This window comes from Lissotriton helveticus, chromosome 5_1 (assembly GCF_964261635.1).
Source record: "Lissotriton helveticus chromosome 5_1, aLisHel1.1, whole genome shotgun sequence".
NCBI classification, from domain to species: Eukaryota; Metazoa; Chordata; class Amphibia; order Caudata; family Salamandridae; genus Lissotriton; species Lissotriton helveticus.
The window spans coordinates 2,089,900,282-2,089,925,496 of record NC_136065.1 but is presented as its reverse complement, the minus strand read 5'-3'; positions in this window follow the sequence as shown (position 1 = coordinate 2,089,925,496).

Here is a 25,215-nt window from a genome sequence, read left to right as displayed (position 1 = left end):
GGACATTCGAAATTGTATAGTATGATTAATTGATATTATGCATTGTTCTGATCAAACCTACTGAGAATTGCATTATTATGGAAACATTTATTTGAAAATATTTATATAACTAAACACATGTGGATAGAACTTATTTTTGTACTAAGAAAAATACATAAAGAAAGAAAAAAATTAAAGAAACTGATGTGTTGCGAAAATCTTTGGAGATTGCCCTAGACTCCATAAAGTTGTATTTAGAGTAAACGGTAAAGTGATATAGGTCGGGTGGGAGCCTGTTCTTGTGACAATATTGAATTGTGTATTTTTCCCCCTGCTCCCAGACCTAACATATATAGGGGTGTGCCTTTTTCATAGAGTCACCTAGCATACTGTACCTTAAATGTGTTATTTCGCTTCCCCTAGAGTAAACGGTAAAGTGATATAGGTTGGGTGGGAGCCTGTTCTTGTGACAATATTGAACAGTATGCTAGGTGACAAACTAAAATGCAAGTAGAGTAGCCATGCAACTAAACAAATCTTTGCCAGGCACCTTCCTACATGGCTTATGGGTTTGAATACTTGCGCTGTCTGTCAACCCAAAAGTGAACACCTAACCCAGAAGTAACTATCTCCAAGCTGGTTAGGGGTCAAGCCCTTCCTCCCTTGCCTCCATTGTCTAGTTCTCCAAACTCTTGAATTCCTTTGGCTGCATCCATGTGTGACTTGATACAGAAAGTCCAGATAGGGTTGTGATCTGTACTTCCTCCCATGATTCTTGAGCCCACTTGGTTTGAGAAGACTGCCAAGCATACCCTTGTTTCATCACTTAGGGGCCAATTCCGATCTCGCTTGGAAAGGCACCGAACGCGATCCGGCCGGAAAAAGTACGAGCCGTACGAGTGTTTTCAACCCGACTCGTACAGCTGTACGAGCGAGCAAGTATGATGCGAGCAACGTGAAATTCACCGACCGAGTCGTTTCCGGGTCCGAACTGTTCCCTACATCTCCTCCATAAGTAAACCGTGCCGTGCAATGGATGTGATTTATGACCGAGCCAGTACGATGCATGCGTCGGACAGCCGGTGCAAGCCGAAGTTTCCAGCTCGCAAAACGTCCGGGAAGTTGCCTTTGGGGGTCCGCTTAGGACCCCCTGTCACCCGCAGCTTTACTACTGGGACACAGGGAGAGACCCAAGCGTCTCCCCAATACAGGCATGTACAGTGCGGATGGCACTGACGCGTACCTAATGTAGGGGGCGCACTTGTGCGAGACGTACCAATTCAGTCAATGGGAGGACATGTATGCGTCGTACGACTGGCTCCCATTGAATTCTATGGGAGTCCGACCGAACCGAGTCCGACAGCATGCGGCCACATTGTACTCGCTGGGTCGGACTGCAGAACTCCGACTCGGTCGGAAAACACTCCGGATCCGGCTCGGTTAGAGAGCTTTCCGACCCAGATCGGAATCGGCCCCTAAACTGTTATGAAAACATTATTTTTTCTTTTATGAAAAAACAATGTATTAAATTTACTTCATTTTTTGTTTCTTCAAAAACATGAAAAATAACTCAATTTCAATTAATGAAAATTGCATCAGTCAGCTCTATTTACAGCTGTTTTATGTGAATAAATGCAACTGCTTCCAGACTTAGGTGTGACTTTCTACTGCAGGTCTAGAAGTATATTAAAACAAGCTTCTTGAATCATGCCCAGTAATAACAAGCAGCAATCACCTGTTAGCGAGTTTTCTATGTAGTGTGGGTCATTTTATGACACATATCATGTAGGAATTATTACGCTATATGTGATAACATATTTTTTTTCCTGCATTACACAATGTGTGGCGAGTTGATTTGACCCTGCCCACTTAATTTTATCTTCCTTCATCAGGACAAAGGTGTGATTTGTCACTAGTACTGGATGGAGAGTCAGGAACCTATTTAGAAACTAGGGGGTATATTATCAAGGGGTTTTATCTCTGCTTTTTTGGCTTTAAAAGCCAAGAAAGCGGAGATAAAATTATCTCCCTATTACCAAGCTGTCGCTAACACCAGTTAGCGACAGCTAATAGGAGATAGCGACCATCATGGGCCCCACTTTGCATGTCAGTGATATTTATCACTAATGATATGCAAAGTGGGCGTGCCAAGATGTTAGCGACTGGAAACAGTCGCTAACATCGCTATCTCCTATTACCAACTTTTGGAGATATTTGCGCTAAGCGCGAATATCTCCAAAAGCTAACACCTGCCCCGAGCAGTTCTTAGCCATGTTATCCAATGGGAGGTGGATAACATGGCTAAGAGCATTTGCTCGATAATGCATGAATATCGCTGACTTTTCAGCGATATTCATGCATTGCGGGCGTTTTTTATCGCATTTGCGATAAACCTTGCTAATAGCAAGGTTTATCTGCGATAAAAATCGCCGATGTGCGGCGATAATTTTTGTCTCTAAACAAGTTAGAGACAAAAATTATCGCTAGTTGTTGGTAATATGCCCCTAGATTTTATAGTACATTTAGTCATAGTACAATAGTACTACTCACACACTGCAAACTTCTATTCACTATCCTACAATTGGAGGTCTCTGTGAGGAGATCTCTGCACCTGCAGAGAACTACACATGTACCTACATGTTTTAGCAGCTAAGGTGGAAGTGACTGGGGAGTGACTGGAAATTGGGGAAAACTCACTACAAAATAAGAGGGGTGTAGGGAGGTATGAGGAAAGGTTTAGGGAGAGCTACAGAGGAGATTAGGGAAGTACATAACACTTATGCACAAAAGAGTAAGACCATTCCTATTCTCAAACTGCACTTCTAAACTACGAGAGTCAAAACGGACTCAAAGCGCTAGGAAATGTACTCTAGCTAAGATCTGGAGTAAGTCCAGCACTACAAATGGCAAACCGCTGACACAGCAATACCCTTCTATAGAAAATAATGTAGGCAGGGATTTAAAATAGGAAATAATTAAAAAATAGATTATTTTGTTCTCACTTTAAAAAAATATATATACATTTAGGTAATGTTAAAAAAAATGTAAATAAAAAATAATTTTTATTTACTTGTAATATATTGTAATACCTCTTTTAATTTAAAAATCAATGTTACTGTGTTTTTGAAATAATAAAATCAATTTGAATTCATTCTTTACATAACTTTTAGTAATTTTAATACATAGTAAATATAAGCATTTTACTTTAGGTCGGATATTTTAGTAAAATCTGTAAAAATGTAAATTAATTGAGTAGTTATAAAATAATTAGATATTCGATTCAAACTTAAGTTAATAGTGCTATACCGTTTTTTATATTTGATCTACATTTAAAACAAAAATATGAAATTAATTTACATTAATATTTATTTCAAAATATTTTTACTTTATATACATTTTTTTAAATGTCCCTATACTTTACCTTAGGGAGTTCTCCACCCTAGTAGCAGAGACCTCCGCGTATGTGTGAAAAAAAGGTATTAATAGTAACTTTACACTTGTAAATTTGGCCCCACCCCCTGTTTTGGGGGAGGGGGGACACATGCCAATGGTGAATAGCCAAAAGTAGTAAATTAACTACATCGTGTAAGAGTACATTTACATGTATAGATTTACTCATGTATACATTTTCCTTTGTTAATAGGCCCCACTGTATCTAGAAGCCCTCACTACTCCTCACCACAGACTGGAGAAAGACTGCTTCAAGAGCCTATTGCTACTACTGCCAGTGAGCTCAGTGGCGACTCTGCCAAGCAAACACACTCCGTCATTGCATTGACTTTTACAGTTTTGTTGTCAGCTGGATTTCCTTTTCATTGAGAGGGCCAGAAACCAGGTGTCAGCTGTGCTAAAAAGAGCTTCTGCTGTCCAGTTGTGAGTCATTTACACATGTGGGAATGCACACCTTTGTCCTTGTGAGTTTGACTGTGGTTTGCCCCATTCTATCAGCCTGAGTCTCCTCTGAGTGAAGACCCACTGCCCAGAGTCTTTAGGGCCCCATGCCTCCAGAAGTTGCCATTTTAATAGTTGGGCATCACCTAACCCTAATCCAGGAGATAGGATCATCTGTCAAAACAATGAAAAAATCTGCGTGTCTACTAAGTCAACCAAGACTCTTGTTCTAGCTAAAGACCTACAAACGGTCAAGCTGTCTACAAAAGGAGGACAGTCCTCAGAACAAGGGACCTTTGCAAAAGAAAATCCTTAAAAAAGGACAGATTCCCATCACTCACCGAAGTGATATGCTTCATCATCTGGGACTCCTCCTAGTCACACGCTAGTGTAATCAAGGGCTACAACCTTCTCAGTCGGAGATCGAGCTCAAAGATGTTTTCAAAACAGTGTGAAGAAGGAGATGAGAGAAAGCTCTATGGGATCTCACAGATGTGAAAAATAAAAATATGTACAAGTGATGGGAGCAGTGCATGAAAGTGAAAGTGGAGTTAAAAATGGATAGCAAGAGAAAAGGATTTTAATACGTATCCCCTGTTACCCATATTAAAAACAGTGCAAAAGCAGTTTTGACAAAATAACTGCAATGATGTAATAACTAGGTCTACATGTTTCAGCCAACCGGATTGTTAATCCTCGGCTTTCTTCAGGACCATTAAAAACCTATATTGCAACTGCCTCGTGATAAACAAAAAAATATATATATAACTATAATATGCAAGGTTGGAATAAATACAACCATGTAACCTGGCTTTCAGGTATTCACATCATCCGTAGTCCACGGGATGCTGATGGCACCTGTAGACAAAAATAGGATCATCTGCCCAACCTCTTCTGCTCCACATCACATTTTCTTTCTGAGATACTTCTTATTTCATTGGCTGAAGTAGTGTTGCTCTGCATTTCAGCTGCCACTGTGTTTCTCTCTGTTTCAGCCTGTTTCAGAGTTTGCAATCTCTTGAATCTCAAATAGCAACGGAGCCTGATACAAAGTTACTTGTTTTGGCCAGAGGATTGTGATCCTCCATTTTAATGTACATTGTTCCCAATTAGGGGTTACCATGAACGATACATGTTGTGAATATTGTTTAAAGCCTTCCATCATTACAATACCTGCATCGGTGTTGTGATGTGGGTCTCATTTTCAGGAGTGTCCCGGGGTTCATGAGTATCTAGTGTTCGTGATTAGTTTGTAATGTTTAGAGAAGGGATTGCTGGTTTATCTCAGTATTTTGTTTAATTACTCTTTTTTATTGTGTATTGAGATTTGACCATTTGGCCACCACTTGTTCTGTAGTTCTTGACTTGGTGGTGTCTACAAAAGCTCATAGCCGTGAATAGACAGTTCCATCTTAATCGCAACTGTGGTAATTGTGTGGTACTGAACCCAAACCACGTCCCATTCACAAAGACTTTAACTAATTCTAATCTACCACCAAAATAAAAGGATCCTGGGGTCCAATAATTCATCACAGAGATGTACCCAGGGATTGAAGAAAAAGTATGAATGGGCTAGGTGCAGAATTGTCACTTGTTTGCAAATTGATTGCTTTGAGTTTGCACAGATTTATTTAACTGTCAAACTAGTATGTTCTGTGCAGTGGTGTAGCTTGAACCTTTTGGCACCCGGGGCGGTCCCTAAGTTTTCCACCCGGTGCAGGTAAGAGCGGGGGAGGGTGGCAGTCGCCAGATGACTTGTTCGGGGTGGGTGGCGGTCAACAGATGACTTGTTCTTGGGGGTGTACACTGCCTGCAAAAAGAGTGCCACCTGGGGCGTACCCGCCCCACCGCCACGCCACTGGTTCTGTGGCTGTGCCGGCTCTTCAGTGTCAGTAGGAACATTCCACACAGAAAATGCACACCTTTAAATGTTATCACCACGTAAAGTATATATGTGGTTATAGTGTCAGTTTTACTTAAGGTGTGATAGGTGGATTTATTAAACGCCGGATATTAACCATAGTTGAGTAACGATAATGAATAACTGAACACAGACTACAGACCTTTGGTGTTAAACGTGAGAGAAGGTTGTAACTATACAGTTTCTGAACTGCACAATATGAAGTCATGGACTCGGATCCCGGCTTCTCTGCTTGATCAAACTGTGTGCCCATATCATAACTTCACGATATACATAATTTTGCTTTGTCATCCAGTTAGAGAGCACATCAAAGTAATTAAGTACAGAATCTGTGGCTAACTTATAAATGGTAATATAAAATAACCCTGCTTCACATTTAACAATAATATAGGCTATATCAATGACAGACAGACACAGTATGAATGAGTTATGACAACATCACCAAAGCATTGTGGAATTCTTGAATGTTTCACGTTTAAAGAAATTACTTTCAATATATTTCGCTCAATTCAGGGATATGGTATGAATGTATTTGAGGCCATGAGATATGTAGAAAAATTAAAAAAATTCAAAGTCTTTCCCATATTTTTATATGATATTTGTTGCTTGTTTTGCACATTCCGATGGCTTGGCTCGTGATTTGGCTCTTAGAGCCATGGCAGACCCCTGGCTCGGCTCTCTCAAAGGCTGTCCGTGTCCCCTCCGCTCTCAGAAATTTAGGGCCTGATTACAAGTTTGGTGTAAAAGCACCGCCGCCACATTTTCAGTGGTCTTCCCACCCGCTGCCTTGGCTGTCCAACTGCCCAATTACGATCCTAGCGGGAACTCGGCTACAAAACCGCCACCACTGTGGAGACTCCTGCTACCGCGTCGACGGCAGGAAAGCCGGATGCAGGACTTGGAGGCATTCCCGCTATGGTTTCTGCCATCTGGATTATGATATGCCCTTTGTAGGAAAGTAGTATCAGATTTCATGGTTACCCCCACTTTTTGCTATGTCATTGTTTGGTTTCTGACTAGTTTGACTAGGATCCTGCTAATCAGGACGCCAGTCTCTGTGCATTCTCCCTACATTGGACCATAGTGAGTACTTAGGTACCCCCAGATTGGCTACTGGTGTACCCTTGTAAGTCCCTAGTATATGGTACTAAGGTACCCAGGGCATAGGTACACCAGGGTCCCCCATGGTCTGAAGCATGTATTATGCCACCTATGGGAGACCACTCGAATTATGACTACAGGCTTGTCATTGAAGCCTGTGTAAGCTGGCGCTGGCACCACTTACAACAGATATAAGATTTATTATATCTCAGGTCACTACACTTAAAACCTATAAGTCAACCCTAAGGCATGCCTTTCAATCCTGAAGGCAAAGTGCTTAATTATAAGTGTGAGTGATCCCCTGCATGAGCAGGACACCCCTACAATCATCGGAGTCCATTCACTAAGGTTGTAAGTGCATCAGCCCTTACAATACAGAGAGAGGCCATGCATCATTACACAATGGCTAACTCTAAACTGGCTGTAAGGAACCCTGGCATGTTTGGTATCAAACATGTTGGAAACACCGTAAACGGTGTTGGAGATATGATTCCATGCACTGTGGGGCCCATCCGGGAAGCACTCAGGGCTCCCGGTACCAGTCTTTCAGAGTCTGACAGCAAGCTATGGCAGCTGCTGACCACCGACATGATTCTGTCCTCCTGCTGCTGAGCCAAGCTTGAGCAGGGGAAGGCGGGACAATAGGTTTCCTGTCACAGGGAGGTGTGGCCACCTCTCAGACAGGAAATAGTGTATTGGGCCAGGGTGGCGGTGCTTGCCATCACCACTTGACTGCTTTGAAGGGCACATTTGGTGCCCTCCTTGCATATACCAGTTGGAACCAGTTCAGGGACCCATTGGCTCCCGCTCTGTTGCGAAACTGGACCAAGGACATGGGAGTATCCTCCCCACTGTCCAGCCTCTCCTCGGAGAGGGGCCCCTGAATCGTCCCAACCCTTTCTTTAGGGTACTTAAGGGCTTACCTGTAGGCGGTTCTTTAGATTCATCATTCAGATCCAAAACCACTTCATCTTCAACCATCTGGGCACTTTGAACCTCGTTGGACTTCACTTTGGGAACTGAGACTGCACCAGGAAGCCTCCTGCTGCTCCTGGTCTCGTTGTCCTGCCAGTCTTCTGCGTCGTCTGTGCATGTGCTCCATACAGGTTCTTCTCAAGGCCTGTAGACATATGATATACCCAAAGGAGTCTCCCTTGAAGTGAAAGAGTCACTTCCTGCATCTGCAGGTACCGCAACAAATCTGACCGGTCTGCTGTTCCTGAGCTCCCACGGACTCCGAAAGGTTCAGCAATGCAGGCGGTGGTTCTGCAACTCCCTCAAGGCCTGCACTGTCTTCACAGCATGTTTGAAGCCATTATAGCTCGTTGGAACCACTGGAGCAATACTCCTGTGCACCGCAACAACTTGCTGAGCCAAGGCTTGTTGACTCTCCTCACCAGAGATCTTCGGGCTCCAAGAAGCTGAAGCCTCCAGCCTCTCTTGCTACCAAGATCTTCATCCTCACCAGATCCTCTACACCGTCGACCTGTATCATTAGTAAGCTGCTCAAGCTCTTCTTGTGACTCCTGTGCCTTCGGCCAGTGGGTCCTCTTGAGGGTCTTCTTTGGTTCCAGTGGGTTCCTCTGTTTGCTCGGGGCCTACTCTGACTTATCTGCACTTGATGAGTCCATTGGACCTTGCTGGTCCCGACACTGCACCATTTTTATCTGCCATGTTTGTTGCCACGGCCAATGCCTGTTGGTGCTCCCGCCGGACACCTACCCCCTGGCTCTTGACATCGGACCTGGGACAGCTTGTGAATGGCTACTCATCTTCCACAGCGTTGCCTGGTCGGTACAGCTACAGCACCAAGGTCACTGTCAACTCACCTGCATCTTCCGACATCAGTGGGCATCCGTCTTCCGTGCTTCCTGGTTACTCCTGAGTAGCATAGACTCTGTCCCCTCTGGTTGCAGGCACCTCTCACCCTGAATCCACCCTTGTATTCCACCGTACTCTTTCAGCTTCTTCGCCAGCTGCATCTTTACTTAAGTCCTCCACTGCGGTCTACAGCAGTTTAGAACGTCATGTTGCACCTATGCACCCGGCTTCCCTGGTGCAGATATCCTGGTTCCCCTGGGTATCCATGGGTGGGGTGACTCTCCAACCTTCCATATTCCACAGGGTTTCTTCAGGGTCCTCTGGGAAGGGTCCTGCTTCTTAAAAACTGCAACCGCAACTTCCACATTGACTTGCGTTGATCACGCGGTTCTGTTCCCACTCTGCAAATGGTCTACTTGGGGTTCCTCTGTACTTACTTTGGGTGGTTCCTTGGGATCCCCAACACTTCTACATCTTCTGTGTCCATTCTCGACTCAGGTCGTTGGTTCGCATTCCACTGTCTTAGTATATGGTTTGGTCTCCCCAGGAGACCACTGTGTATTTTTGCATACCTACGTGTTCTATTACTGAAGTATTGTGTGTATTGTGATTATATCTCCGGGGAGGAGATATTGCAATGTGTTAGTGAGGGTTTGTAATAAATACATATTTTTATAATGACACTGTGTGGTTCTTTTTTACTTAACCTACACCATATGCTTAGTACTGGTAAAACAAGCTACCTTACACTCCTTCTGGACTAAGCCTGAAGGCTGCTCTCCACAGCTACCACTTAGAGAGCTTTCTATGGTTGTCTAAGACCACTAAAATCACTATAAGGGTTTTCTGGATTAGTGCAGGGTGCTTCACTTACATAAGTGAGCACCATATACTATGCCACCCTCCAACACCCTTCCTTCAAACTTTTTTTGGAGGGGACACCGCCACGCGTAAGTGAGCGTAAAGGCAGAAAAAGAGATGAAAACGTACCTTTTTGGGGGTCCCACTGTAGAATTTGTGTTGAATGCCATTGTCTAGGTCCCTTCCGTGCTGCTGCCACCAGATTATGACGCACTGCAACCCCGATGTCGCCGGATGCAAAGGTAGGCTTCACCGTCACTTCTCCTACATAGTGCATTGTAACAGTTTGTTATATTTAACATGCAACAAAGCATACAGTACACATGACCTACATTTACAATATGACACTTACACAACATATGTATGTGTTACAGAAATACACATGTACTTATCTATCTTTCCAGCAGCGAAACGTCAATCCGTCGGGACACCACCGCCAAAAGACGCGGTTGTACAGCGGTGATACCTCCAAACTCGTAATCTGGCACTTTAAGGGTGATTAGAAGTCTGCCCGCCACCCTCGTGGTGCTGGAACTGGCCGCCAGACGTGTGGCGGTCCAGCACCGCTAATTAGGATGCAATCACAACCCTGGCAGGGGCATTCCGCATTTTTAACATTGCGGCGGGTGCTGCTGTAAGCAGCACCCGTCGCAATGGTGAAATGCCATGTTGTGCATTGCCATGCACAACGTGGCAGGCACAGCGAGATGCCTGCCACCTTGTGCATGGCAATGGTACCCCCCAAGTGCAGCAATCCACCCACCACCCCCCCATGGGGCCCGTTGCGGGCTCTTAAAGCGAATCCCCACCAGCCATGGAAAGTACTTGATTATCCACACATCCAACAATGGAGGGCGGTGCCTGCTAGGCACCGCCACCATATTGTGGCCCAATTCCGCCCGGCCGGCAATCGGAACGATTGCCGACCGGTGGAAAAGCGGCAGACGCACTTTGCGTCCTCCGCGATACCCCCGACTTTATAATATGGCGGTGGTAAATCGGGTTGTGATGGCGGGCGGATCGCCACTGCCGGGCCAGCGGTGGCGATCCACCCTCCATCCTAATCAACCCCTTAGTGTGTCCTACACCCTTGCAAACAATCTGTAAGGTGTAAGACCAGTTCTCTAGAGTGCCACGTTTTCATGTGCGCAGGCTGCAAATTCAGGCACGCTGCCTAAGGCATGCTAGGGAGAAAATGTTGGTTAAAAGCTGTAAAATATTTCCTTTTACAATGGGGGTATTTTAATGAACCTGCTGCCCATCGGAAATGAAACATTATCCTCTAAGCGCTACGGCCTTTTACGTCATAAGCCCTGAATGTCACTCCATTGTCTCGGAAACCTTATGCCCAGCAACGCTAGATTTTGACAGAAGCTTTTCCCTGGCACAAAACCTACTTTCCCAAATGCCAGTAAGAACGCAGAGGCCGTGAATTCACAAGGTACTTTATTTAATGGGGCTGAAGGTGCGTGTTAGAGTTGTTGATTTTGGTTCAACCCTGAGTAGGCAGAAATCTGCGTCACAAAAAAATAGCATTTGCAATTAGTGCTAATTAGCCGTCTTGGCAAAGTGGCCGATGATTGAACGATTGAGAAGGCTTATTATGCTGTCACCCTTGGAAGCGGTCCCTCCAGAACAGGCCGGGGATCACTGGCGGGGCAAGATGGCGCGCGGTGTCAACGCGTCACCGCGCCGCGAGAATGCGGTGGCCGGAAATGACCTGGCATTTTAGTCGAGCATGTGTAATGGCAGTAGCAGGCACAATAACGGCTTTTTAGAAAGTTAAACCACAAGAGAGCACGTGGAGGCTGAGTCACAGTGCATAAAGTAGAGTAATTGTATGCTTTGCACTGTGCTTAGATGCACTATTTTGTGCTGGGCAGTACTATACCCGGCTGTGCTGCATTACGTTATGCTACGCCATGTTATATTGTGATGTTATGCTTGCGTGGTATATTATGCTATGTTAAGCTCTGTTACATTATCAAATGTATTAGGTTATGCCTCTGCAGTTACATCATACTATGCTATCCTATGCATCTTATGCCATGCTACATTACGATGAGCTGTGCTGTTTTATGTTACATACATGTTGTTGACTTTTCCTTTGCTATGCTATGTTATGTTATGTTGTGTTATGTTATATGGTGCATTTTAAACACAGACCTGATTCAGGCATTTGACTCTCACCAAAATGGCTGATTAGCTATCTCTGGCCTAAAATCGCCTCTGCTTCCAGGTAGTCCATAGGGAAAATTAACTTCTTCAATTTGTTTTCAAATTCTCCCTTTTACTAATTTCAAAATCTTAGTGTGTGCGCTCTTATGCCATGCTATATTATTCTATGTTATGGCAGGTTAGGTAACCGCCTTAACCTGCTCTTGGCGGTGTGGGGTGCTTGTATCAAATGCTCTGGGATGAAAAATTTATTTTCAATAAAAATATTTTGAAATAAAAAAAACAAATGCTCTGGGGTTTCTTGCAGGCCGTACACAATGTGAAATGCATGTTTTGTGAAATGAATGATGGATCTGTTCACAGTTGTGCAAAGCGATATTTATTTATTCAATTGTTTCTTCCTGTGTATACTTCAACCGCAAATGCCGCAAAGTTCTGTAGAGCAATTTTATAAAAAAAAAAAAAAAAACATACCAGTTCATTTACTGCTCGGAGAAACCAGCTATCTGCAGAACTTTGGTGGGTGCCCCTCCAATATCCCTGTTTCAGAGGTCAAAGTGGGCAGGTACTGCTGGGAACGACATGCACTGGCTTTTAAACCTTAACAAAAACAGTTTATCTACTTTTTGTTCAAAGGCAAATATCCCAGACCAGCTCTTCTAACAGTTTAAATGCCTCAGCTGAACATTGACAGAAAGGGGATGAGGGTGTCTGCTCTGCTGTGGAGCCGAGAGAGGGACAAATAACAAAAGAATAAGCAAACTTTCTCACCAGGGTGCTTGGTACCTGGCCGGAATGTAAAAGCGCGCAAATGTTTTTTTTGTTTTTAGGTTACATTTTTTTAAAACCAAAATAACATTACAATTAATTAACTTGTCCCATCTCCCCTCCCCCTCTTCCTACACCCTAAACAAGGAGAGAGATGGGAGTCACACCGTGTGCAAATGAATATAGGTGCATAAATAACTTTCGGATCACTTAGGCAGCACAATTGATACTATTGCATCAAATTACAGCAAATAGGCATAACAGACACACCTAATAATGATTAATCATCTGTCCCTTCCACATCTTGTCCGGGTCCAGTGTCTCTCATTTCCTGTTGTATCCACCCTTCTACTAAGTCCCACTCCACCCTTCCTCCCTGTTCCACTCCGTTGTTAACACACCTGTTGCGTACCCCACATTCAGCGCATGCCCACCTTGCAAATTCCCATTTCCATTGCTTTCGTGTAGGCAGTCATTTGGACATCCATCTTAGCGCTACACACTTCTTTGCCACAGTGAAGCCTAGTTCCAATACCTGCTCCACATATTTAGTGTTTTTTTGGACTGGCGGGGGAAATCCGCCCGCCATCCGCACCTAAATTCCCCCCCGCCATATTAGGATGGTTGAGGGGCCGCGGCGGACGGAAAGACCGTCCGCCGCGGTCGCCTTGCGACCGGGACGGAAAACGTTTAATATGGTGGCGGTGTCTATCAGACACCGCCAGTCATATTATGATGGGCTTGTTGAGATGCCTTTCCGCGGCGGCGATGCCGCCATGGAAAGGCATGCGGTCTTCACTCTGGGGGCCCCCTGCGGGCCCCCAGAGTGAAGGAGAGGTGGGGGGTGCACACAGGGGTATGTGCATCACGTGATGCCTGCCGCTTTGTCTATGCAAATGCATTATAGCATTTTTAGCATTGTGGCGGGCGGTGCAGAGAGCACCGCCCGCCACAATGCTAAAAATGCAGGATGTGCCAACTACTGTGGCGGGCACATCCTAATACCCCCCACGGGACCCCCACCAATATGGCAGGCGGTCCCAAACCCCGGTAGGATGACGGGCGGACAAAGTCCGCCCGTCATCCTAATAGGCCGCAAAGTTAGCAATGTGTGATGTCTGAGTGTGTATTACTAAAGTACATATTTTGAAAGGATTTATTTTTATGTTAACCCTAAATCTTTTTGAGCATTTTGCTGCTGCTTATCTTATACTGTGTGCAATGCAAGTTTAAAATGCTGATTTACATATTCACAGTGCTTTATGTCTCAAGCTGGAACTTCGTAGCACAAAAAATACACAAGTCACTAATCACCACTGTGTCGACCAGGCCCCCAAATTGGAGGTTTTAATTTGTTAGATGAAACAAGGTGACTGGTCCGCTCTCCGTGGTGAATCAGCCGTCAGTTTTTGCAGAATATGCTCCCCTCATGGCCTGTCAAGGGGGGCTTTTTTCAAGAGCTGCGAAACAAACCCGGCACACTCTTCATGTGGACTGTGCACTGCAGTTGTGACTGTGGAAGAACAGTGCATGCACCACCCCACCCCCTTCTCACCTGCCAGGCAAACCCGGATTGAGACCCATGTGTCATTTATTATTTTATTAGAAAATCCTGGTACTTAATGTTCAGAGGGCATTCAAGGGCCTTTATCTGTAGGCCACTGGGGCGGTCAAGGTCACGCGTAGGTTATTGGAAAATCAGAAGCATTACATGCAAATTAGGAGGGGTCGATGCAGCTGGAAGCAACCGGAAGTGAGCAGGGCAGGTGCAGTCTGGAAAAGAAAGCCTTCCCCTCATTGATGAAATCGTGGAGGGAGGGAGGCAGTCAGTCTCGGCTGTAAGAAGAAAGATGACACACAGGAAGGGTGGCAGTAGGAAAAGAAGGCCGTTAAAAAAATATATACACAATGTAGACAGATAATACATTACAAACCGGTCACAAATTAAGGCGTTTTGAGATTGCCTCTACAAGTTTGTGTAAAAACTGTCCATATTTGCGGGCCCAAACCCAGAAAAAATTCTAACTTTGAGTAATTTGTAAGCTGGGTAGTTTTGGTGCACCCACAAAATGCCCCCTCCCCCCATTTTAGCTAACTAGACCCTCTATGTTGAAGAGCCTTGTAGACTGAGCTGGCTCCCTTGAATACATGGAGGCAATGTCCAACTCAACTGTGCTAAATCCAGGTCCATTGGCATCAATGAGGTATCTTAATGGTCCCATTTTCCTACAGAAGATGCTTTTGTGTGGTGCTTGGTTCCCTGTGATACAGGGACATTGGACTATGCATTACAAGCACTGCTGCAATATTGTAAGCTGTACAAAATGGGGTGGTGATGGAAGGAGCATCTGAACCAATCAAACACTCACACCCAGTCGAAAGATCTGGGTTTGATCCATCACCGTTCTTTAGCCCACTCTGCCACCCCATTTAAGACATGGCTATATGCAAATCAGTCTGACCCTGTGCCTCATGGGAACAGTCCAGCCCGAACTGCCAAGCCATGCCTTCCCTGGACGGGAAACAAGCTTCTGAGGACCGGTTTCTGGCATTCCAGCCGTCTTCAGCCCGGCTTGCTTAAATCCAGTGGCAAAGTGAGCAAGGGACTCACGTCTGAGCATACCCTGCCACACTTATGGCGGCCAAAGCGGTACAAAAGGGGGTGGTGATGGACGGACCATCTGAACCAATCAAACACTCACACCCAGTCAAAAGATCACCGTTCTTTAGCCCACTCTGCCACCAAGATTGTAAACTCGCATTATTTTTTCTTAAATACCAAAATGATCTATCATGCATAATGGAAACAGGCGCATTCTAGAGTGTGATGACAAAGCAACACTGAGGGAACATGAACTGTCACACCCTTATTTCTCACATTGGGTAGACATTGTAGTGCCATTGATCAAGAGGAAGTCAGATGACTTCAATTAGCTGTGTTGTTGCAGGTCATCAGGACAAAAGTTTCAGATAAAAAGACTATATTGGCCTCATATAGGGAACAGTTCACAAAGGGGCTCCACACTTGTGGCACGGGGCCTTCAGTTGTGGAGGGGGCCTGTGATGGGTATCGGCAGCACGGAGGTCCCGCCACTACAGCGGGGCCTCTGCCGCATGCAGCGGTCCTTTGTGAATCAAGACCTTCGAGTTTGGCGGAGTCGAATCCCTGCTGTAAATTGGCAATATTCAGACATCATCAAACTCACGGTTCCACTGCCTCATTTAGAGGTGGGGAACCACAAGCTTTCAGCTGGCTGCACTGTTCACTGTAAAAAACCTCTGACCCTGTGGCCCACCGGTCTGCAAGGCTGCCGGGTCACCGAATCAGATGGCCCACCCTATTTATGAGAGGCATGGCGGACCAGGGTAGGAAAAATGATCAATGACCATCATGCACAAGAAGAAAACGCCCTGCGCGATGGGGGTCATTTTTTTATTCTTCCAGAAGCAACCCCCTGCTTTGGGGGTTGTTTGTGAAAATAGAAAAATGCTGAATGTCTCTTAGTTGTGACAAAAGAACTCATGCTGCGTTGGCTGAAATGTACTCGCCAAGCCACTCCCCATTAGTGGGGAGGACTTTCTTGATTGGGTGTACCACCGTCGGGCGAATATAAGTGATGAACCTGACTGAGGTTTATGATAATGGGCAAACATCTTCCAGGAAAACAGAGGGCCCGATTCACAAAAGTAAATTTAGACCAAAAGTATAAGTTTAGACCTAAAGTCTACCTGTACTATTGCTAAAGTTAGACTGTTGGTCTAAGTTTAGACCTGAAGTCTAAATTTAGACCTAAAGTCTAACATTACCACTACTAAAGTTAGACTTTTGGTCTAAGTTTAAACCAAAAGTCTAACTTAGACTAAAAGTCTAACTTTAGTAGTAATAAAGTTAGACTTTTGGTCTCAGTTTAAACCAAAAGTCTAACTTAGATTAAAAGTCTAACTTTAGTAGCAATAAAGTTAGACTTTTGATCTAAGTTTACACCAAAAGTCACTCTTAGACCAAAATTCTAACTTTACTACTACTAAAGTTAGACTTTTGGTCTAAGTTAAGACCACAAGTATAACTTAGACTAAAAGTATAACTTTGACTAAAAGTATAACTTTAGTAGTAGTAAAGTTAGACTTTTGGTCTAAACGTAGACCAAAAGTCTAGTAGTAGTAAAGTTAGACTTTTAGTCTAAGTTAAACTTTTGAACTAAACTTAGACCAAAAGTCTAACTTTAGTAGCAGCAAAGTTAGACTTCAGGTCTAAACTTAGACTTTAGGTCTAACTTAGACTTTAGGTCTAAACTTAGACTTCAGGTCTAAGTTTACCTTTGTGAATCGGGCCCAGAGTCTCTATGTAGTTCAAACAGTTATGATGCACCCCCTTCAACGGTGAACATTTTGGAGTTAAAGACGTTTTTGTCTCTGGAACACGGGTTCCAGTTCCTGAACATGTGACTAGTTCCACGTCTAGACCTAGTAATGAACGACCAGAAATCACAACCACCATCGCTGCATACCCATTCTTTCCAGTGAGTGTGCCAAGATGTCTGCCACGAACATGGCCGTATGTCAAGTTGTTACCTCAAATTTTGAATGCAGAACAGTAGTGGCACATGAAGGGAGTGCTGTGGGGTGGTGTGGCGGGGCGAGGGAGGAGCAGGGTGGGGGTAGTAAACTACACAATACGGCAGAACAGAGGTAGGTAAACAAATAAATAAATAAAACAAATTTCCTTGTGCGCGCTGCATCCCATTTGGCAATGCAGTGTGAGCAATGAAATTCGTTTTATTTATTTATTTGTTTACTTACCTCCGTTCTGCCGTATTCCGTAATTTACTACCCCCCACCCCGGTCCTCCCCCACCCAGCAGCACTCCCTTCATAGGCCGCTACTGATGCAGAATCGAATTAATAGTTTTGTGTGCCCATAAGAAGCTTTATTCCCCAACCTGTGTTAACATGGCCTGCTGCAGCAGTGGGTGGACTCCACCAGAAATGAGGTACCTCCGGCAGTCCACTTCTGCCCACTGCACAAGCAGATGGCACTGAGAAGGAAGCACCAATCACACCAGTTGCATTAAAGTCAGCAGAATGTCTCAGAAATTCGTGTCTGTCCTTTGCAAGCTGGTATGATGGCCAAAACACATCAGCTGCGTTGGTTGGTGCAAACGCTGCCCTATGCACTGTATAACAATTTTGTGTACAGTTTTGCTCTGCAATATGTATTTCGTGGTACCTTGCTCTGGGATATTTGTACCAAAAAAGTGAGGCACCAGGTTTTGTCAGACACACGTGTGCTTTCACGCTTGTTTTTGAGTGGTGTTTGACTAGGCACTTTTTGCACATCAGAGAGTTTCCATTCTTTGGGATCTTAATCCCCTCATCTATGTTTAGCAAAAAGGAGCCTCCTATTCCAAAATTTCAAATTTGTACAAGTATACAGAGGTTGCAGATAATTTAAATCTGGTCATTAGTTTTGGTCAATTGGGCATTCCTACAGCGACAAAAAATATATTATTTTTAGAATCTTTGTTCAATGGGGTGTCCCTGAAACGAAGGGCCTCATTTACGAGGAAATGGCGTGGCACTGCAAGCCATTTTGCTGCGCCAAGCTGCGTCATTTTAAAAGCACACGGACGCTCCATATTTACAATATGAAGCATCCCTGTGCTCGCCTGGTGCAAGGGAGCCTGCATTACAGGGATGATTGTTGTTGTGCAGGAAGGGACACCTTTCTCCACAAAAACTTTTGCGAATGGACATTTTCCTCTTTTTATGTGTGAAGGAAAAAAGAGGAGAAATAAAAGTATTTCTCCTTGTTGTGCCACTCTTACATCTCCCCTGAGGATCCTGACGCATTCCCGTATTTACAAAACATTGTAAATCTGGCAGTGTGTCAGGTTCCATTGATGTTGCGTGGGGACACCCACAGCAACACCCATGGAATGCCCCTTTCGCGCAGAGTAATGCGTGAAAAGAGGGCAAATTTAGAAGGCCGTGTAAAGTCACGCAGTGTGGCTTTGCGTGACCTTGTATATCTGCACCGCCGGTGCATCAACAAAATGTGACGTACCAGTGGCGCAAGAGACTTGTAAATATGCCCCCTAATCTTTTTTGGGGCACAGAGATTAGATTAGCTCTCTGACTCTGCGCAGTGATTCATAAAAGTGATCAGTCCTCAGAAGTGATCTGCTGACACAAAAAGAGGGTCAGGCATTGTTAATATTTAGGACCGGTAAACAGCGTTTACAGCGCAACTTTTACAACGCAGTACCTTTACCATGCAACTTTTACAACTACTTGCGCTGGGGGGCGCTCCAGGATAGGGAATAGTTAATTTAATATCCAAAACCTTCCCTACTATCCATGGGGACTGGAGTTGGAATAATAAGTTAAACTATTCACTATCCAGCACCCCCCAACGCAAGTCGTTGTAACGACTTGCGTTGTAAAAGTTGCATGGTAAAGGCATGCGTTGTAAAAGCATGCGTGGTAATGACATACATCCTTTAGGACCCGATTACGATGCCTGTTGCACTCTCGTCCGACCGGCACGGGAGCAGAAACTGGACCACCCAATTAAAAGTTAGAAGTCCTGTTGCCCTGATTACGAAGTGACCAATGTGTATATTTTCTATTGTGGCTGGAGCACACACCCAATAGAAAATAAACACATTAAAAACATACCTGCACTATATGGTGCCTACCACATGGAGCATGGATGTTTAGGGGGAAGCATAGGTGCCCCCCAGACCCCTTAGTAGAGGGCCAGGGGGCAAAGTGGCCTTGCCAGGGGCTCCCAACGTTACTTTTCGCCTGCCCAGGGAGAAAATCGGTTAAGTGGGGCAGGCTGGAGAGTTGGCAGGCAGAAGATTCTGGCAGGCAGTTACATGGGACTGGCAGTGGAGTGGAAGAGGACTGAGTGGCACAGGCAGTAGAGTGACAGGGAGATCCATGGGACTGGCAGTGGGGTGGAACAGGCACTGAGTGTGAGTGGCACAGGCAGTAAAGTTTGAGTGTGAGTGGCACAGGCAGTAAAGCGACAGGCAATTCCATGGGACTGGCAGTGGGGTAGAACAAGTACTGAGTGGCGCAGACATTAGAGTGAGACAAGTCATATAGGGCCATATGTATCAAGCAAAATTGTGATTGCAAAGGCGTTTGCGATCACAATTTTGCTAAATGGTATGTATGAAAGCAAATCTGCGTGCAAAATAAGGAATCGCAAAATTTGCAATTCCTTATTTTGCGATTGCATTTAAGGAATTGCAAATTTTGCGATTCCTTAAATGCAATTTAAGAAGCACCAAAAAAGTGCAATTTGGCCTTAAGGATTCGCAAATTACCACCAACTTCAAGTTGGTGGTAATTTGCGATTTCTTTGAAAAATTCACTTTTTTGAATTTTTCAAAGTGCAATGTGAAGCACATACATGCCCTCAGGGCATGTATGTGCGCCACATGTGCACCCATGCTTATTTCAGTGGTGCAACAGGGTGTCCTTTTGACACCCTTGCACCCTTGAAATTGCATTCTCAATTTGCGAACCTCTAAATGCTAATCGCAAATTTAGAATGCCTTCCCATTCATTCCTAATGGCCTCTAGGCCCATAGAAATGAATGGGGAGGTATTCCTTAATTGCGAATCGCAATTTGAGATTCACAATTAAGGAATATATAGGATTCGCAAAATTTATTGCAAATCTTACATACATAGCATTTTGCGATTGTCAAATAGCAATTCGCAAAAAATCGCTATTTGAGAATCGCAAAAGAGGATTTTGATACATATTGCCCACAGTGGCAGGCAGTAAAGTGGCGCAGGCAGAAGAGAGAGGCAGGTGATTGAATGGAACTGACTGTAGAGTGAGACAGGCAGAAGCAGTGGAGTAGCTTCAGGGGGTGTTTGGAGTGTTGCATCCCCCCCTAAAAATGTATTCTGTAGTAAATAGTTGGGTACAGGTGTTTTCAGTCTGGTATGATGAAGTGTTGGATTTCACCTGAGAATTTGGCATTGGTCTCTTGTTTTGAAGGCCTTAAAATGTCGATTAGTTTGAAAAATGTTGTGTTTTAAGTGCCCCTAACAACCCACCTCCTCTCTCTTCCCCCTCATGTCCTGCTTCATGTATGATGTGCTTCAACAATCTTATTGAACAAACTACGCCCCTGGGCAGAAGAGTGAGTCAGGTCAAGCAGAAGGGTGAGACAGGCAGTAGAGTGACACAAGCAGTAGAGCGAGACAGGCAGTAGAGCGACACAAGCAGGAGGACGAGACAGGCAGTAGAGTGACATAAGCAGTAGAGCAGACAGGCAGTAGAGCGACAAAAGCAGGAGAATGAGACAGGCAGTAGAGTGACACAAGCAGTAGGGTGTGACAGACAGTAGAGCAACACAAGCAGGGGGCGAGACAGGCAGTAGAGTGACACAAGCAAGAGGGGCAGACAGACTCTAGAGTGATTTAAGCAGGAGGGTGAGGCAGACAGTCGAGTGACACAAGCAGTAGAGTGAGAAAGGTAGTAGAGCGACACAAGCAGTAGAGTGAGACAGACAGCAGAGTGACATGAGCAGGAGGGTGAGACAGGCAGTAGAGTGACACGAGCAGGAGGGTGAGACAGGCAGTAGAGAGACACGAGCAGTAGAGTGAGACAGACAGTACAGTGACACGAGCAGGAGGGTGAGACAGGCAGTAGAGTGACACAAGCAGGAGGGTGAGACAGGCAGTAGAGTGACACAAACAATAGAGTGAGACAGGCAGTAGAGTGACACAGCAGGAGGGTGAGACAGGCAGAAGAGTGAGTCAAGCAGGAGGGTGAGACAGGCAGTAGAGTGACACAAACAGTAGAGTGAGACAGGCAGTAGAGTGACTCAAGCAGGAGGGTGAGACAGGCAGTAGAAAAGACACAAGCAGGAGGGTGAGACAGAGAGTACAGTGACACAAGCAAGAGGGTGAGACAGGCAGAAGAGTGAGTCAAGCAGGAGGGTGAGACAGGCAGTAGAGTGACACAAGCAGTAGAGTGAGACAGGCAGCAAAGCGACACAAGCAGGAGGGCAAGACAGGCAGTAGAAAGACACAAGCAGGAGGGTGAGACTGAAAGTAGAGTGACACAAGCAGTAGGGTGAGACAGGCAATAGTAACACAAGCAGGAGGGTGAGGCAGACAGTATAGTGCCACAAGCAGTAGGGTGAGACAGACAGTAGTAATGCAAGCAGTATGGTGAGACAGGCAATAGGAGTGACAGAAGCAGGAGGGTGATACTGGCAGGTGAGTGTTACAAGCAGTAGGGTGAGAAAGTAAATTGAGACAGGCAGTAGAGTTACACAAGCAGGGGGGATATACTAGCAGTAGATTGACACAAGCAGTAGAGTGAGACAAGCAGCAGGGTGAGACAGGCAGTAGAGCGACACAAGCAGTATGGTGAGACAGGAAGGCAGAATTGTTAAATAAGCAGCAGAGTGACAGGCAGGTGAGGCAGACGGTAGAGTGCCACAAGCAGTAGGGTGAGACAGACAGTAGTAATGCAAGCAGTATGGTGAAACAGGCAATAGGAGTGACACAAGCAGGAGGGTGATACTGGCTGGCGAGTGACACAAGCAGTAGGGTGAGAAAGTAAATTGAGACAGGCAGTAGAGTTACACAAGCAGGGGGGATATACTAGCAGTAGATTGACACAAGCAGTAGAGTGAGACAAGCAGCAGGGTAAGACAGGCAGTAGAGCGACACAAGCAGTATGGTGAGACAGGAAGGCAGAATTGTTAAACAAGCAGCAGAGTAACAGACAGTAGAGTGGACAGATTATGAAGGGGTGGAGGCAGTAGAGTGGGGCAGACAGTGGAGTGAGGTAGACAGTGGAGTGAGACAGTCACTAAAGTTGGGCAGTCAGGTGAGCAAGACAAGCCGTCCAGTGCAGGATCTGGGACACAGTGAAGCAGGCAGTAGAGTAACATAAGCAGCAGAGTGAGACAGGCAGTAGAGTGACACAGCAGCAAGGTGAGACAGGTAGTAGAGTGACACAAGCAGGAGGGTGATACTGGCAGGCGAGTGACATAAGCGGGAGGGTGAAACAGACTATGGAGCGACACAAGCAGTAAATTGAGACAGGCAGTAGAGTGACACAAGCAGTAAATTGAGACAGGCAGTAGAGTTACACAAGCAGGGGGATATACTGGCAGTAGAGTGACACAAGCAGCAGGGTAAGACAGGCAGTAGATTGACACAAGCAGTAGAGTGAGACAAACAGGAGGGTGAGACAGACAGTAGAGCAACACAGGCAGTAGGGCGACACAAGCAGTAGGGTGAAACAGACAGTAGGGCGTCACTAGCAGGTGGGTGTGACAGACAGTAGAGTGACACATGCAGTAGAGTGTGACAGAGTGTAGAGGGACACGAGCAGTAGAGTGTGACAGACAATAAAGTGACACAAGCAGTAGAGTGTGACAGACAGTTGAGTGACACAAGCAGCAGGGTGAGACAGAAAGTAGAGTGACACAAGAAGTGGGGAGAGACAAACAGTAGTAACGCAAGCAGGAGGGTGAGACAGGCAGTAGGGCGACACAAGCAGTAGGGTGAAACAGACAGTAGGGTGACACAAGCAGGTGGGTGTGACAGACAGTGGAGTGACACATGCAGTAGAGTGTGACAGACTGTAGAGCTACACAAGCAGTAGAGTGTGACAGACAATAAAGTGACACAAGCAGTAGAGTGTGACAGACAGTAGAGTGACACAAGCAGCAGGGTGAGGCAGAAAGTAGAGTGACACAATAAGTAGAGTGTGACAGACAGTAGAGTGACACAAGCAGCAGGGTGAGACAGAAAGTAGAGTGACACAAGAAGTAGAGTGTGACAGACGATTGAGTGACACAAGTAGTAGGGAGAGACAAACAGTAGTAACGCAAGCAGAAGGGTGAGACAGGCAGTAGCGTGCCACAAGAAGTTGGGTGAGACAATCAATCATATATTTGGAAAGTGCACTACTCACCCGTGAGCGTCTCAAGGCCCTAGGTTGGGGCCTTGAGACCTGCTCGAAAAGCAAGGTCTTGAGGAGTTTTCTGAAGGTCAGCAGGTCTTGGATCTGCCGTAGGTGGATAGGTCGGTTGTTCCAGGTCTTGGCGGCAAGGTGGGAGAATGATCTGCCACCACAGGTCGCTCTTCGGAAGCGGGGGACTGTGGCGAGGGCGAGGTCGTCAGAGTGGAGCTGGCGGGTGAGGGTGTAGAAGCTGAGTCGTCTGTTGAGGTACATTGGTCCGGTGTTGTGGAGTGCCTTGTGTGCGTGGGTGAGGAGCTTGAAGGTTATCCTCTTGTTGACAGGGAGCCACTGCAGGTCTCTCAGGTGGGGTGTGATGTAGCTGCGGCGAGGATCAGGCATGCAGAGGCGTTCTGGATGCGTTAGAGCCGTCTCAGGAGTTTGGCCGTGGCTCCTGCGTAGAGGGTGTTTCCGTAGTCCAACCTGCTGCTGACAAGGGCCTGGGTGACCGTTCTTCTTGTTTCAGTGGGGATCCACTTGTAGATCCTGTGGAGCATGCAGAGGGTTTTGAAGCAGGAGGAGGAGAAGGCGATGACCTCTTTAGTCGTGGAGAGGGTAGAGTCAAGGACGACCCCCAGGTTGCGTGCGTGGTTGGTGGGTGTTGGAGCGGTACCCAGTGCGGTCGACCACCTGGAGCCGTCCCAGGCCAAAGGGGTGGATCCGAGGATGAGGACCTCTGTCTTGTCCGAGTTCAGCTTCAGTCGGATGTTCCTCATCCATTCGGCGATGGCCTTCATTCCTTTGTGAAGGTTGGTTTTGGCGATGTGGGGGTCCTTGGTGAGGGTGAGGAAAATGAAATTTTGCCTGACCAAGATGCCCCCTACGTATACCCTATGTTACATGTGTGTGCATGTCATCCATGCATATTTCCTTGTAGTGGCCTGAATCACTAGGCCTCTGCATTCATGTCCTGCATTAAGGTGCCTGTCATCAAGTTTCCCAAAAGTTAAGCTAACATGAAGGCCCATGTATTTTACATTGTGCACTTTTAAATAAATATCGTACTGAACCCTTTTTGTGGTTCAGATTGAACCACCAGTCCCTGAATTAATGTTTTCATGACTCCTGACACACTGAAAGCCGCAAGAAGCCCAGTAAGGCCTGCCAAGACAGTATTATGAATAACAGTTATCTGTTTGCTTTACAGAATCACATTTCAGTCTGGTGAAGAAGGTACACAGAACCCATCTGCATAGATAGGGCCCAGCCATTCTGTCTCTGTTTAAGTGGATTACAGTGCTTGCATCCATAGAAAGCTCATGCAACGAACGAATAAATATGCCCTTTCTGTCATTTAGTGACGAGCAACCTTTGCTTCAGATAATACATCCCCTGACTCTAGATATCAGTTGTACTAGATGTGCTGGTCGCCTTGACACAAGAGATCTCTCTACTAGGTTGAAAGTCAGCTTCCTCCCAGTTACACGTCAATTGCACGTCATGCTCAAAGTTGCACAATTAGGGCATAGTTCCAGCTAGCTATCCAAACTCCTCCTCTAAGTACCCACCCACTTATGACACCTACCTATCACCTACCTATGACTCATCAAAGTGTACACCCACATGTTCTTATCTCATGTTTTCTCTTGCTCTGCCTCGAGCGTTCCTTCCTACGTCCTATGTACAAGATAAAATGTATATAACCCATGTTCAGTAAATAATTGTTAGAAGACTCTTCCTGAACC